The 14,621-nt window shown below is 45.2% G+C and overlaps 1 protein-coding gene across 5 annotated transcripts in view; it reads left to right on the forward strand.

Annotated features, from left to right (window-relative positions):
• The window catches only part of NCOA7 (nuclear receptor coactivator 7), a 161,440-nt gene that overhangs the window by 96,301 nt on the left and 50,518 nt on the right, over window positions 1-14,621 (forward strand). The gene's annotated exons all lie outside the window — the stretch shown is intronic.

The following is a 14,621-nucleotide window of genomic DNA, read 5'->3' on the forward strand; positions in this document are numbered from 1 at the left end:
AGATGCATGTGGGCTGCTCAGGAAAGGTGCATGACACTCGCATCTTTAAGAACACAGGACTGTTCAGAAAACTGCAAGCAGAGACTCTCTTTCCCAATCGGCAGATTACCATTGGGAATGTTGAAATGTCAATAGTGATCCTGGGGGACCCAATCTACCATTTGCTTATGATGCCATATACCAGCCACCTTGACAGCACCAAAGAACAATTCAGCTATTGGCTCAGCAGGTGCAGAATGAATATGCTTTTGATTGTTTGAAGGGTTGCTGGAGTTGTTTACTCACAAATATTGGAACTCGGTGGGAAAAATATCCCAATGGTTATCACTGCCTGCTATGTCTGGCATAATGTATGTAAAGCAAAGGGGGAAATGTTTCCACCGCGGTGGAGTGCAGAGGTGGAACAGAGGTCTGCTGAATTTGAACAAGGGTTATTAGAAGAGCTCAAAGGCTCAGGAAGGCTTTGAAAGACCATTTTAACAGCAAGGCAGAGTAGTGTGTGTTGTAGGGTGCTCTACTTGGCCTTGCGCTTTTGTAGCCTGGTAGGAATTGTGTGGTGATTGCTGTACATGTAGGAATGTAACACTGTCAATGCACCTATTAATTTTGTTTGTGAATGATCCTATTAGTTGTGTGACATTGTACAGTAAGAGGTAATGGCTTATTTTCAGAACTGCTGAGCACACGGCGGCATATGTTGTGTACTAATAAAGATGAATTAAGCTCCAAATAGAATTTTATTCTGTAACAAAATCAGTGCAAAAAACCCTGAGATTTTAAAACAAATACCCTAAAAAACCTAATAAATTAAGATAACAGAACTTACGAAGAGAAAGAACATGACTTTAGCTACACGTACACCAGTCATGGCTTTCACTGGTCAGTGTCTGTGAAGCTGTGATTGTTTTGAATGTTCCCTGGACTGGAGTGGTAGGGCAGTGACCCGGGATGCCATGTGGAATGTATACAGAGATCCCAATGTTGAGTTCTCAGTGGGCTACAGGTGGAGGCAAGCACTGGATTGTTGAACCTGCAGGTCCACCAGAGTCTGCAGCATCTGTGTTTGTTGCCTGAGAAGCCCCATTGTGTCCTGATACATCTCCCTCTCCTTTTCCTGCTGGGACTCCTGCCTCCTCACCACTCTTTCCTTCTTCAGGCTGATTGCAGTGTTCATGCTCACGGTCCGATGCAGCATAGGCTTGCAGGATCTTGCTGAACCTGTCATCCCAAGTCCTCTTCTTTTTCCTCCTTATCTGGCTCAGGCGTTGTGTGGTGTTGAAGGCTGCAGTGGCAGCAGCTGAAGATAAAACACAGAGGTACCATTGTCAGTGCATTCACTACAGAAAGTGAAATTTAAGATTTTGAAGTCACTCCTCTCAAGTTTTAAGCAGTACATTCTCACTTCTGTTTGGAATTGCTTGTGCACAGTGGCAGTCATGGCACTAGCCATGGTGAGTATGGCCCACTGAGGGTAGGGGAAATGAGGAGGGAATTGCTTGGTTGTATGAGTCTAGTAATCAAGGGCAATGGCACTGAGTACTGGCCCTATTTTCCACATAGGTTGGTGATTTTAGCTGATATCTCGCTCCTGAGGGTCACAAAGGCAGCGAGAGCACAGCAGCCGCTGGCATCCCAAAGCTGCCCGGGCCTATATGTTGCTAGCTTGTGTACTGCAATGATGCCTGCTGCAGATATCACTGAGTGGCATAGAAAAGTGTCCTATCACAGAGGAAGAAAGAGGGCAGACTTCCGTAGACACCTTCGGCAGAGGATTGCAGAGTACCTCCATTAAAGTTTCATCAAGATCTCTCAGGAGATTCAAGGGACATCCCGGTGTACATAAACTGCTCTGTTTCCCACCCTCCCCACCTAACTCTAGAGGAGAATGAAAAGTAGATAGCAACTCTGCCTTTGTTGATTGTACCACTACCTCTTCTAGCACGAGTAAAGTCATGAAAAGTCAAAAGATGTGTCCTGCTGCTTTGTGGGGGCCATCCCTTAGCTGAAAATTTACTTACACATTTACCCAAGGTTCTTTCCCCTGCATCAGGCTCAACTGCCTGGACTGCAGTGGAGTCAAAAAACGGTCCTGGCTTGCGGCGCAGCTGGATCCCCTGATCGTCTGTCCCCTTTACTTCTTCTCTTCCTCCTCCACAACCTCTTCCTCCTCACTGTTCACAGCAGGGACCTGTGACTCAGGCTTCACAGAAGTATCCAGGGTGCTGCTGGTGTGGGGGTGGAGTTTCTCCATCGAGTATGGTATGCACCTCTTTGTAAAAGCAATAGGACTGCAGCTCGGCACGGGATCACGTCTTGTCCTGCCTGGCCTTCTGGTATGCCTGCTGCAGCTCCCTGTCTTTCACCCAGCACTGCTGCTGGTCCCCGTCTTAGCCCTTCTTCTGCATCCCTTTGCAATCTGCTTGTAGATGTCCACATTTCTCTGCACAGCCTCTTCTCCCCACTGGCCCAGGAGATCCAATATCTCCTGTCTACGCCAGGCAGGAGCGCGTCTGGAGTGTGTAGCTGGCATGGTCAGCTGGGCAGTTGCACTCATCAATGGAGAGCTGCTAGGTGTGCTCACCAAGCCAGGCCATCAAGAAACGGAATTTCAAAAATTTGTTGGGCTTTAAAGGGGGGACTTCTGGTCTCAGTGACCCCTGGGAAGTGGAGTTCAAAATGGTGAGCAGAGTGGTCAGTGGGGGGTACTGTAGGACAGGTGCTGGAGGACAGTTAGGGTTGACATGCAGTGTTTACACTCGCACTGTGTCAACTTAAGTACATTGGCCACAGCTCCATGCTGCTTGGGAAGGTGATGTTACTATGTCGAAGCAATGGGGTGCTCACTGCGGTGGGAGACACATGCACAACTAGGTCAACATAAGCTGCCTTGCATCAACCTAACCATGTAGCGTAGACCAGGCCTCCGTTATCTCCCTCAGAGAAGTGCAGAGGATTAATTACTTTAATTTTTATAAAGTGCTCTGATAATGAAAAAATACTTTGATTGGATGTAAAAGGCTATTAAAATAGTCTTAGGTGTTCTGCTAAGGTTTTGCCTCAAAACCAAGTACATTCTCAAATGACTCTGTCCTTTAACTCAGTGTTTCTCAACCAGGGGTCCGCGGCACCCTAAGGGGCCATGAGCCCTTTCAGGGGTGCCCCGGGGCCTCACGGCTGAAACCAGGGGCCCCAACCGCCGGCACCTCCCATGGGGCTGAAGCTGGGAGCCCTGGGAGTGGCACAGAGCTGAAGGCGGCAGCCCTGCCCCAGAAGCGGCGTGGGGCTGAAGCTAGCACCCCCTGAAGCCAGGAGCAGCGCAGGGCTGAAGCCAGGAGCCCCAGTCTGCCTCTCCTCCCCCACTAAAGCTGGGAGTCACGTGGGACTGAAGCCCCGAGCGCCAGAACTCCCCACAGGCAGAAGCCCTGAGCCCATGGGCAGAGTTGGGGGGCACAAGGATGTTGGCCCCCCCAAAGTGCAGTGCCTTACCCATAGTGGGGCAGTCTGGGGGCAGCTCCACCCCACCTCCCCCCGACACACACCTCCTCCTCTCCCTCAGCCCCCGTTGTAGGTGGGAAGCCAGAGCCAAGCAGTGCGGGGCAGCTGCTCCTCTGGCTGGTGGTGCCATGGAGTGGGCAGCTGTGGCATTTCCCCCATCTCCTGCAGGTGCCTGAGGTTTCGGCTGTTCCTCAGATCCCAGCTCCCTTTGACTGCTCACGCAGCCTGTAAGAGTCACCCAGGTGGGGGGACCCGGCTCCGGAGCCAGCAGAGCCCTCGGGGAGCAGCCACCGCAGTGGAAGCCCTCCTGGCACACAGCCCCTAACTATCCTTATCTCTGCAACCTGAGCTACCTCCCTGCAACCTGAGCTACCCCCCCTGCCCGTGCACAGCCCCTAGCTATCCCTTGCCTGCACCCTGAGCTACTCCCCACCTGCACATTTCCTAGCTACTCCCCTGCCTGTACATAGCCCATAGCTGCACCCTGAGCTAGTTCCCTGCCCATACACAGCCCCTAGCTGCCCCCTACAAGAGAGAGCGGAAAGAACAAGATGACAGAGAAGAAACGTACAGGAATCAAGATGGGGACTGGGTCAGGGGAGAGAAGTGGCAGCAGAAGACATTTAAATTACAGGAGTCTAGAAAAAAAATAAAGAAGCTGAAAGAATTCATAAACAAATCCTCCCACTTCCATTCAAAACAGCCAACAGTAGGTAGGAAGATACCCCCACAGACATACAATGAAATCACCCCCTCCACATGCCAGTATCGCTGCAACCTGCTATAATGACATCCTAGAACCTAGAGATAGAAAAGACATGTTATGTCATCTTATCCATTTTCCCCCTTCCCCATGTCTCCTACACGCCTACCGTGGCCAAAGCAGGATTGCTCCCTACTTTCTATATTCTTAAATTCTGTGCGTCTCTTTTAGGATGACTCACAGGAGGAGTATTATACCACATCTGCATGGAGACGTGCAGTTTCACATTCTAAACAGGAGCTCACTGATAAGGAATGTTTTCTGAGATTCAGCCATTAACTCTGTTTCATCCCATTACCTCTAGTGCAATGGTTGGATCATTTCATCTCGCCCCTGTGTGTTCACACTCTTCAAATACTTGTGGACTGCAATCATGCATGCACTCCTTATTCGTAGTTTAGCTAAGCTATCATTATTTAATGCCTTTAACTTTTCTTGATTAAATGAATCCTTGAAGCCTTCAAGCACCTTGCCTACACTACCACTCCTGCTGCTACTGCCCAGAGAGTTGAATGGGTGATAGCAATGGTGGGATATTTTCTGCAGAAAAGCCGGGTACAGACAAAGTTATAGAGAACCTGGTCTAGCTCTCACTGGGAGCAGGAACAGACCCATAGAAAGTACTGTTTATAGTACCTTACAGCACCCAGATCTGATACTTCTGTGTATACAGCCCAGCATTTTACTGGCTTTTTCCATGGACTCTCTCTCTCCATTTACACAGATATTTACTCGGTTGCAGGAGTAATATTCTACTATAATTCACGAAGGCTACTAGGAGGATAGTTGCTCTTTTAGCATCATTTTCTTTTAGCACTCATTCTTACTTACCAAAATACCATCAAAAAGTGACTGTGCACATTTTTAAGGATCTCACAGCACTGAAAAGAAAAATCAGAATAATCTTCCAGGGAACTCAGGAATTATGTATAAATTCACAGATTGAGGCATAAAGGAATCAGTAGTTCTTTGCTAAAATCTTTTTTTGAAGCTGATCTATTCTATTGCTTTTTTTCTCTGGACACTCATTCTCATTGTTCTTTATTAATAATCATTTTCTATATACTTTTATTTTGCTTCTTGTTATTTTGCTATTGTCCATGTGTGTTGGATTCGTGAGTAGCTCCCTCTCCGCCTCCATTTTTCCCCTTCCTACAAATGCTATTCAGCACATAGCACAAATTAACAAATGGTATTAACATCTTAGAATTCTCAAATGTTCGAGCCACCAGCTTTTCGGCAAATGGGCACTACAGAAAAACCTGAGACTGAGAACATGAGTGTATCATGTCAGCACTAAGCAAAAGTCCAAGTTCAAAGGACAGACTGCCTTTTTTCTTCGAGCCTGAAATACTATTTGACTCAAAAAAGGGGGATTGTCCATTCTGCCATGGGATGAAGATGCCTGGCTGACCTCCACCACCCGATATTTACTAGGTGCCTGGGACCTCTCCTGGAGCAAATGGGACACAAGTATTAGTGTCCCTAATTCATGCACAGAGAAGAAAACTTCGGTTCCTTCAGAGGGAAATGAGGGTGAGAGGGGGAAATAATAAACATATATATATAAAATATTTTTGTGCAGAGTTCAATTTGTGACCTCTGTAAAGTTAAACGTATGATAAGTGTGGTTACAAGTACAGTAAAGTGACACTGTTAGGTCCTCCTGGGATTTAGGTTAGTTGGATTTCTTTTATCTGAGTTTGTTTTAAAGGTTACATTTTAAAAAAAATGTGTACGCAAGCTACAGCAATAGCTCATACCTACATGCCAATATTTTCCACCAGCGGAAGTGCAATAATTAAATGGCAAAAAACTGTCAAATAAAGTGGGTGGGGGGTTAGTCTAAGGATTTTATCTAGAATCAGTTACTGTATTTGCAGGGTAAAAATAAATAGCCCCAAACAAAGAAAATATGACTAAAGATTTCACATTTGTTTCTGAAATACATTTAGAAGCACAAAGGATATGGGCCCTTTTTTGTGGCTTTCAGAGCCAGAGTTGAGATGATAGATGAAGATGCGGCAGGGCAGCCTGCCAGCGTTAGTTGGGGGCATTCTGCCTGCAGAAAGCTGAGGCACAAAGCATGCCTTTGGTAAGAAGCAGTTTTCACACCCTTTTTAGAGGTGCAATATAGGCTCCCATCAGCACCAACGTCCAGCAGATGTACAAGGGGCGATATGAGCATGGCCCCACGACACTCAGCCATACCTTCTTTAGGGTTTACAGTGCCTCTGGCTGTGCTAGCCCAGCCCCTTCCCAGGTGGGCAAGGGAGAAGATGAATGAAGCCCCTTGCCTTATCTTCTCCACTCAGACAACCACAATAAGGAAGAATTCCCCACCCTTTCCATCACACCTGATACAGTACTTGCAGCCCTGTTGATGCCTTGTGGAAAACTTTGGAAATCTGTTTAGAGACTGTTTTGCCTAGATAGCTTCACTCTTCTTTCTAACCTTTGCTCCCTCTCCCCGCCCCCAATTTTATTATTAAAGATAGTAGCATGAAAATTGAATCTTGAAGAGTCCATCTGCTCCTGTTATTTAATCCCATACCTGATGTTTAATACTTTGTTTCTGACATCAAAATTGATTATGAAATTATTGAAATTGAGGGATTGGAGTACTTGTGGGACCTTAGAGACGAATTTATTTGAGCATAAGCTTTCATGGGCTACAGGCCACTTCATCGGATGCATGCAGTGGAAAATACAGTAGGATGATTTTATATACACAGAGAACATGAAACAATGGGTGTTACCATGCACACTATAACGAGAGGTTTCAGAGTAACAGCCGTGTTAGTCTGTATTCGCAAAAAGAAAAGGAGTACTTGTGGCACCTTAGAGACTAACCAATTTATTTGAGCATAAGCTTTCGTGAGCTACAGCTCACTTCATCCGTGAGCTGTAGCTCACGAAAGCTTATGCTCAAATAAATTGGTTAGTCTCTAAGGTGCCACAAGTACTCCTTTTCTTTTTACTATAATGAGAGTGATCTAAGGTGAGCTATTACCAGCAGGAGAGAAAAAAATGTAGTGATAATCAAGATGGGCCATTTCCAGCAGTTGACAAGTAGTTGACTCTGAAAATTGAGGGATTGTCATTTTAGGTAGGGAATAAGTAGCAGGAGCAAATGAATTCTTCAGAAATAAGGATCCTGGTTTTCCTCTAGCAATTTTTTTAGTTTCCATATTGAGATAACACACCCACATACATACAATGGACAGGCAACCAGTGAAAACTAATAAATATGCCTATTACAAAAGAGGTCTATTACTATTGGTTATAGTTACACAAAGTATTTTCTGTGTTTATTAGATTTACTATCTATTAGTTAATAGGGTTGACCATGATCTGAATGGTGTCCCTCAAATCCCTGCTGGGAGGGGAATGGCTGTGTTTATCTCCCTCCCCCACTACTCAGAAAACTCGTCATAGCTCTCTTTTTCATGGCATCCCTCTCCTCTGGATCCCAGGAAGATCATTCTTTAGATTCCACAAAGTGGCCCAAGAAAAGTTAACAGTGCCTGGGGCTCACAGACCATCAGTCCTTACAGGCAATCTAAGGAGGTGGCTGTTACTCAAATCAGAGCTTGGAGTGGGTTGGATATTTTAATATTCAAACCAAACTATTGTTCAATGTCTAAGCTGATTTCCAAACTTTTATCTGGTGGTTAACCCTTTCTCTCCTGCCTCCAGTTGCCCAGCCAGGATTACAGACTTTTAGCAGAACACTCCGATAAGCAGAAGTTTGACAAGTCTTACTTAACAATTTTCAGCTGACAGTCTTAAGTTTCCTGGACGCTTACATGGAATACGGAATACACGTTACTAAATATCTTTTAAGAGATAGCTTTTAGTGTTGTTTTGAACCGGGGGAGAAGGGTGTTATGGTGCCCCCCATAAGGCTTTATGGAAATATGCTTATGAATATATATGACATAACTGGAATATGTTCTATGCTACATATGCCACGTAACATACCTATGGAAAGGTTATGATCTACTGAATCTATTAATCCTATTTGTATGCATGTATCATTATTGTATTTGAAGTTATGAATATTGGCCTTGTACCGGCTTGATTTCTAAATAACCTTAGTAGAGCATTTGATCAGTTCCGGAGAAAGGAATTTGCAAAGTTAAATGCCCAATCAAGAAGCATTTAAGGAACAATGCATCTTGGAATGCTCCAATCCACATGAGAAGTCTTCCTGGAGACATTCAAGAAACCATGTGGGCAATGGCTTCTGCCTGTAAAAGCTGTGAGTCATGCATGGACACGTGACTTGCCCAGGTGACTCCAGAACTCCATTTTGGAGCTGGACTTTGCATAGGAGAGAGGAGGGGGTCTCCATCCACAAGAGAAAGTCTATTTAAGCCCAGGGGAGACCCCCTCCATTTTGTCTTCAGCTGGCTAAAGAGAGAGCCTCTCCACCACTAAGAAAGAAACTGGAACAAAGGGCAATAACTACAGGGAGTGTGAGTGATTGCTGGACCTGGACTAGAAGGAGATCAGTCTGTAAAAGGAAGCTTACTGGAACTGGTGAAGTTTTGTCTATATTCAGTTTTATTAGACATAGACTTGCGGGGTTTATTTTATTTTGCTTGGTAATTCATATCATAGAATATCAGGGTTGGAAGGGACCTCAGGAGGTCATCTAGTCCAACCCCCTGCTCAAAGCAGGACCAATACCCAACTAAATCATCCCAGCCAGGACTTTGTCAAGCCTGACCTTAAAAACCTCTAAGGAAGGAGATTCTACCACCTCCCTAGGTAACGCATTCCAGTGTTTCACCACCCTCTTAGTGAAAAAGTTTTTCCTAATATCCAATCTAAACCTCCCCCACTGCAGCTTGAGACCATTACTCCTCGTTCTGTCATCTGCTACCATTGAGAACAGTCTAGAGCCATCCTCTTTGGAACCCCCTTTCAGGTAGTTGAAAGCAGCTATCAAATCCCCCCTCATTCTTCTCTTCTGCAGGCTAAACAATCCCAGCTCCCTCAGCCTCTCCTCATAACTCATGTGTTCCAGACCCCTAATCATTTTTGTTGCCCTTCGCTGGACTCTCTCCAATTTTTCCACATCCTTCTTGTAGTGTGGGGCCCAAAACTGAATACAGTACTCTAGATGAGGCCTCACCAATGTCGAATAGAGGGGAACGATCACATCCCTCGATCTGCTGGCAATGCCCCTACATATACATCCCAAAATGCCATTGTCCTTCTTGGCAACAAGGGCACACTGTTGACTCTCATCCAGCTTCTCATCCACTGTAACCCCTAGGTCCTTTTCTGGAGAACTGCTGCTGAGCCATTCGGTCCCTCGTCTGTAGCGGTGCATGGGATTCTTCCGTCCTAAGTGCAGGACCCTGCACTTGTCCTTGTTGAACCTCTTCAGATTTCTTTTGGCCCAATCCTCTAATTTGTCTCGGGCCCTCTGTATCCTATCCCTACCCTCCAACGTATCTACCTCTCCTCCCAGTTTAGTGTCATCTGCAAACTTGCTGAGGGTGCAATCCACACCATCTTCCAGATCATTTATGTAGATATTGAACAAAAGCGGCCCGAGGACCGACCCTTGGGGCACTCCACTTGATCCTGGCTGCCAACTAGACATGGAGTCATTGATCACTACCCGTTAATCGACAATCTAGCCAACTTTCTATCCACCTTATAGTCCATTCATCCAGCCCATACTTCTTTAACTTACTGGCAAGAATACTGTGGGAGACCCTGTCAAAAGCTTTGCTAAAGTCAAGGAACAACATGTCCACCGCTTTCCCCTCATCCACAGAGCCAGTTATCTCGTCATAGAAGGCAATTAGATTAGTCAGGCATGACTTGCCCTTGGTGAATCCATGCTCACTGTTCCTGATCACTTTCCTCTCCTCTAAGTGCTTCAGAATTGATTCCTTGAGGACCTGCTCCATAATTTTTCCAGGGCCTGAGGTGAGGCTGACTGGCCTGTAGTTCCCAGGATCCTCCTTCTTCCCTTTTTTAAAGATGGGCACTACATTAGCCTTTTTCCAGTCATCCGGGACTTCCCCCGATCGCCATAAGTTTTCAAAGATAATGGCCAATGGTTCTGCAATCACAGCCGCCAACTCCTTTAGCACTTCCCCCCCCACACACTTTGTTCTGTCTGTTACTACTTGGAACCACTTAAATCCTACTTTCTGTATTTAATAAAATTACTTTTTACTTATTAATTAACCCAGATTATGTATTAATACTTGGGGGGGGGGAGGCAAACAGCTGTGCATATGTCTCTATCAGTGTTATAGAGGGCGAACAATTTATGAGTTTACCCTGTATAAGCATTATACAGGGTAAAACGGATTTATTTAGGGTTTGGACCCCATTGGGAGTTGGGCATCTGAGTGTCAAATACAGGAACACTTCTGTAAGTTGCTTTCAGTTAAGCCTACAGCCGTTAGGGGACGTGGTTCAGACCTGGGTCTGGGTTTGCAGCAGGCTAGCGGGTCTGGCTCAAACTAGTTAGGGTGCTGGAGTCCTAAGCTGACAAGGCAGGAAAGCAGGAGCAGAAGTAGTTCTGGCAGATCAGGTGGCAGTTCCCAAGGGTTTTCTGTGATATAACCCGTCACAGAGGGAATCTTCCTTTCTGATGCCTTCCCTGTGAGGGCTTTACAGGCACTCAGACACACATCCACACACAGACAACCATACCTTCACATCCTAAACTAACAAAAAAGGTTGGGATGTCTCCCAGATAATGAAAACAAAGGGAAAAAGTAGAAAAAAGGGAAAAAAGAAGAAGAAGATAACAGGGAATTTGCAAACTCTTCTGCGCTTGCAGTCTTCTGGACTTCCATGGGTCAGGAGCTAGAGCTGCAGTCAAGGAAGTAGATGATGTCATAGCTGGCACAGTACTTCACAGTAGAGGGCTTTTCAGGTGCTGGAAGACTGGTCAAAGGCTGGTATAGCCCATTTATTGATGTTATGATTTCCTTCCCTGGAAGTAATTAGTCCTGGGGTTCTGAAACATCAGTCATCTTTTGTCTCAAAAAAGTGATCATCTCAGCTTTCTCCTTGGTTTTGATGGGTGGTGACTGTAGCTTACTCTACCTTGCAGCACCATCCCCTGAGGGTCTTCAGGCACATCAGTTATGAAAACTACTTTCAATTCTGATAACATGGCCCAATAAGATTTGTTTTATGTCATCCTGGGCTCATGTTATTTTCTGGAAAAAAGTCCTGCTGAAACCAGCAGCTTTTTAAAAAGTATTCAGTGTTGTATGCCACATGCGCTGAAAATATCAAAATGAAAAAGACAAACAACCACTTTTTAGGAAGTTAACATGGCATTACCTGGGTAACAAAGACCTTGAACTTCAAAAAGGCTGACAAAGGAGGTGCTGTTGTCATCATGAATAGGTCGGAATATGAACAAGAGGCTGCTCGGCAGCTCTCCAACACGAGTTTCTACAAGCCATTACCCTATGATCCCACTGAGAGTTACCAAAAGCAACTACAGCATTTGCTCAAGAAACTTCCTGAAAAAGCACAAGATCAAATCCGCACAGACACACCCCTGGAACCCCGACCTGGGATATTCTATCTACTACCCAAGATCCATAAACCTGGAAATCCTGGGCGCCCCATCATCTCAGGCATTGGCACCCTGACAGCAGGATTGTCTGGCTATGTAGACTCCCTCCTCAGGCCCTACGCTACCAGCACTCCCAGCTACCTTCGAGACACCACTGACTTCCTGAGGAAACTTCAATCCATCGGTGATCTTCCTGATAACACCATCCTGGCTACTATGGATGTAGAAGCCCTCTACACCAACATTCCACACAAAGATGGACTACAAGCCGTCAAGAACACTATCCCCGATAATGTCACGGCTAACCTGGTGGCTGAACTTTGTGACTTTGTCCTTACCCATAACTATTTCACATTTGGGGACAATGTATACCTTCAGATCAGCGGCACTGCTATGGGTACCCGCATGGCCCCACAGTATGCCAACATTTTTATGGCTGATTTAGAACAACGCTTCCTCAGCTCTCGTCCCCTAAAGCCCCTACTCTACTTGCGCTATATTGATGACATCTTCATCATCTGGACCCATGGAAAAGAAGCCCTTGAGGAATTCCACCATGATTTCAACAATTTCCATCCCACCACCAACCTCAGCCTGGTCCAGTCCACACAAGAGATCCACTTCCTGGACACTACAGTGCTAATAAACAATGGCCACATAAACACCACCCTATACCGGAAACCTACTGACCGCTATTCCTACCTGCATGCCTCCAGCTTTCACCCTGACCACACCACACGATCCATCGTCTACAGCCAAGCTCTGCGATACAACCGCATTTGCTCCAACCCCTCAGACAGAGACAAACACCTACAAGATCTCTGTCAAGCTTTCTTACAACTACAATACCCACCTGCAGAAGTAAAGAAACAGATGGATAGAGCCAGAAGAGTTCCCAGAAGTTACCTACTACAGGACAGGCCTAACAAAGAAAATAACAGAACGCCACTAGCGGTCACCTTCAGCCCCCAACTAAAACCCCTCCAACGCATTATTAAGGATCTACAACCTATCCTAAAGGATGACCCAACACTCTCACAAGTCTTGGGAGACAGGCCAGTCCTTGCCTACAGACAGCCCCGCAACCTGAAGCAAATACTTACCAACAACCACATACCACACAACAGAACCACTAACCCAGGAACTTATCCTTGCAACAAAGCCCGTTGCCAATTGTGCCCACATATCTATTCAGGGGACACCATCACAGGGCCTAATAACATCAGCCACACTATCAGAGGCTCGTTCACCTGCACATCCACCAATGTGATATATGCCATCATGTGCCAGCAATGCCCCTCTGCCATGTACATTGGTCAAACTGGACAGTCTCTACGTAAAAGAATAAATGGACACAAATCAGATGTCAAGAATTAGAACATTCATAAACCAGTCGGAGAACACTTCAATCTCTCTGATCACGCGATTACAGACATGAAGGTCGCTAATTTTACAACAGAAAAACTTCAAATCCAGACTCCAGCGAGAAACTGCTGAATTGGAATTCATTTGCAAATTGGATACTATTAATTTAGGCTTAAATAGAAACTGGGAGTGGCTAAGTCATTATGCAAGGTAGCCTGTTTCCTCTTGTTTTTTCCTACCCCCCCCCCCCAGATGTTCTGGTTTAACTTGGATTTAAACTTGGAGAGTGGTCAGTTTAGATGAGCTATTACCAGCAGGAGAGTGAGTTTGTGTGTGTATGGGGGTGGGGAGGATATGAGAAAACCTGGATCTATGCAGGAAATAGCCCGACTTGATTATGTAAAGAGTTGTCACTTTGGATGGGCTAGCACCAGCAGGAGAGTGAATTTGTGTGGGGGGGTGGAGGGTGAGAAAACCTGGATTTGTGCTGGAAATGGCCCACCTGTTGATCACTTTAGATAAGCTATTACCAGCAGGACAGTGGGGTGGGAGGAGGTATTGTTTCATATTCTCTGTGTGTATATAAAGTCTGCTGCAGTTTCCACGGTATACATCTGATGAAGTGAGCTGTAGCTCTCGAAAGCTCATGCTCAAATAAATTGGTTAGTCTCTAAGGTGCCACAAGTACTCCTTTTCTTTTTGCGAATACAGACTAACACGGCTGTTCCTCTGAAACCAGTGTTAGGTAGGTAGGCAAGTGTTGTTATCTTTATTTTTTTTGCAGAGAGTTTAAGTAACATGCCCAAAATATATGAGTCAACAGGTATCTGCCATAATATTTAGTCCTGCCACGAGTGCAGGGAACGGGACTAGATGACCTCTCGAAGTCCCTTACAGGCCTACAATGCTATGATCACCGTACGGAGAGTATCCTCAAATTCTGCAAAAACAACTGATTACAAAAACCCTAACAAAAATATACCAGCCACTCAATGTGAATTCACCAGCAACATTAAGAAGAAACTCAGACGGTTTATAAACATACGTCCCATCATTTCTTGCAAACAAGGCTATTTGGCAATCTTTTATATTTTAAGTACTGGGTCATAAGTCATGCAACTTATCTCTTTGAAAATTTCAATCTTATAGAAGAAAGGTGACTATAAAGGTGATCAAATTAAAAATCTATTTAAAAAATTAATTTTATACAAGGTCTGTATTCTCATGTATGCTATTTCTCTTGCACTTGGAAAGAAGAACATATGTATTGGCAAAGGTGCTAGATGCAAGAAAAATAGTTATTGGTGAAAATTGGGTATAATTAATTTTGACAGTGTCTCTTTTGCCTCAGTTAGAATTTATATTTAGCCTAAGCTGATTTTGTGAACTTTTGCAAAGCTTCCTTTCTGTTTGCATTATGTACGC

The sequence above is a fragment of the Caretta caretta genome, chromosome 3, assembly GCF_965140235.1.
Source record: "Caretta caretta isolate rCarCar2 chromosome 3, rCarCar1.hap1, whole genome shotgun sequence".
Lineage (NCBI taxonomy): Eukaryota > Metazoa > Chordata > Testudines > Cheloniidae > Caretta > Caretta caretta.